Genomic DNA, 2782 nt, shown 5'->3' on the forward strand with positions numbered 1-2782 from the left:
ATGGTGCAGATTGAAGGAGAATACTGTTGATACACCAAGGTCCCTGCACCAGGAGCATGGGGCTCTGCTCTGGGAACCCCTGTGGGCCCTCAAGCCATTTATCATCTTGTGGTGTTTTCCTTCTTGCCTAGATGTGGTGCCATCTCCCAGCTGGAGCCCAGAGAGCACCCCTGTGTTTAGGATTTGCAGGGGCTGTGAAAGCAGAGGCACAGAGGCCCACCCTGGAGAGTAAAGCTATGGAGCCTGTCTATGCACCCACTAAATGCCCTTACCTTCTTCCTGTCTCCAAAACATGATCAAAGCCTTTCTCACTTAACACACTCTCTGAGGCTGCTAAACTTAAGAAAGCTCTGTACCCTCTGACTTTTATCATTATCTGATCGAGAGTGACCTGAACTCTGCACCCTCCATTAGCTGACTGAGCAGCAATTGCTGTGACAAAGTGCAAGTGTATGCGCCTCTTCAAACTCTGCCTTCTCTCTGCCTTCCCTTTTTCAAACTTTCAATTTGGAAATGTTCAAACACATACAAAGTAAAATATAATAAACCCTGATGTATTCATCACTAGCTTCAAAAATTACCAACTCCTGGTCATCTTCTGCCATCTAAATTCCCAACCACTTCCCCTCAATCCTCCACATAATTTTGAAACAAACCTCAGACATTTTATTATTTCATCCATAAAGACTTCAGTATAAATAATACCACAATACTGTTATCGTGTTTTAAAAAAATTAATAACATTTCATATCATCAAGTATCCAGTCATTGTTCTCATTTTCCCAATTGTTTCACACAAACAACATATAGATATATTTACTTTCTGTGTTTTATCAATATCCAAATAAATTAGAAATATCATCATTAGTTGATACATCTCTTAAGTATCTTTTAATATGACAGTTCTCTCTCTTATTTTTCCTTGCAAATTTTTGTTGAAGAGACTGAGTCATTTTTCTGGTAGTTTCCCACAGTTTGTATGTTGCTGGCTGACTCTCTTTTAACATGCTTCTCTGTTCCTATATTTCCTGTAAATTGGTAACTGGATCCAGAGAATTGATCAGATTCAGGGTTTTTTATTTTGTTTGTTTGTTTGGTTGGTTGGTTAGTTGTTTTTTGTTGGATTATTTGGGTTTTTTGTTTGTTTATTATTTGTTTTGCTTACATCCATTCTTTCATTGGGAGTGGCAATGACATCCTAACCCCATGGTTACCCACTGATTATCAGGAAAGCTTTTATAAAGGAGATTTCTCATCAAGTATTTGGTTATACTCATGTATGTACAGAATAAATGCTTGATTTCACAACCCCTCACACACACACACACACACACAAACACACACACACTTTGCCAGTTTTCAAAATAATAAAGTGGTTCCCTAGCAGTACATGAGGTTGTTACCAAACTCAGGTTTGGCAGCTCACCACTAGAAAGCCAATATTTGAGAGGCAAGTGCTGGTAGAAAGAAAAGTTGCTTTAGGGCTTCCCTGGTGGCGCAGTGGTTGGGGGTCCGCCTGCCAACGCAGGGGACGTGGGTTCATGCCCTGGTCCGGGAGGGTCCCACATGCCGCGGAGCGGCTGGGCCTGTGAGCCGTGGCCGCTGGGCCTGCACGTCCAGAGCCTGTGCTCTGTGGTGGGAGGGGCCACAACAGTGAGAGGCCCGTGTACACACACACACACACACACACACACACACACACACAAGTTGCTTTAATTGGAAGGCTGTCAATCTGGGGAGAAGGCAGACTGTTGTCCCCAAAACCAACTCCAAAGATTCTGCTAAGCCATGACAGTTTTTAAAGAGAAAAAGGGGAGAATCTCAGTGAATCATCAAGGGAGGTAGTCAAGCTCTGCATCATTTTCCATTGAATGCAGGCTGGCTGACTCCTTGTGATCTTTCTTTAGGATGTTATCTCATCTGCGTGACCTGCCTGCAGGATTGCTAAGGGTGCTGCTGGGGGTAGAGAGCCAGTCATACTTTATTTAATTCTTCATTCCTACTTCTTTTATTTTTATTTTGAATTTTATTTATTTATTTTTTATACAGCAGGTTCTTTTTTTTTTTTTTTTTTGCGATATGCGGGCCTCTCACTGTTGTGGCCTCTCCCATTGGGGAGCAACAGGCTCCGGACGCGCAGGCTCAGCGGCCGTGGCTCATGGGCTTAGCCACTCCACGCATGTGGGATCTTCCCAGACTGGGGCACAAACCTGCGTCCCCTGCGTCGGCAGGTGGACTCTCAACCACTGCACCACCAGGGAAGCCCCAGCAGGTTCTTATTAGTTATCAATTTTATATATATTAGTGTATATATGTCAATCTCAATCTCCCAATTCATACCACCACCACCACCATCCACTCCCTCTCCGCTTTCCTCCCTTGGTGTCCATACGTTTGTTCTCTACATATGTGTTTCTATTTCTGTCTTGCAAACTGGTTCATCTGTACCATTTTCTAGATTCCACATATATGCATTAACATACAATATTTGTTTTTCTCTTTCTGACTTACTTCACTCTGTATGACAGTCTCTAGGTATTCCACATCTCTACAAATGATCCAATTTCGTTCCTTTTTATGGCTGAGTAATATTCCCTTGTATATATGTACCACATCTTTATCCATTCATCTGTCGATGGGCATTTAGGTTGCTTCTATGAGCTGGCTATTGTAAATAGTGCTGCAATGAACACCGGGGTGCATGCGTCTTTTTGAATTATTGTTTTGTCTGGGTATATGCCCAGTAGTGGGATTGCTCTTACTTCTTTTAATCTAGGGAAAG

The sequence above is a fragment of the Lipotes vexillifer genome, unplaced genomic scaffold (genome assembly GCF_000442215.2).
Source record: "Lipotes vexillifer unplaced genomic scaffold, Lipotes_vexillifer_v1.1 scaffold469, whole genome shotgun sequence".
Lineage (NCBI taxonomy): Eukaryota > Metazoa > Chordata > Mammalia > Artiodactyla > Lipotidae > Lipotes > Lipotes vexillifer.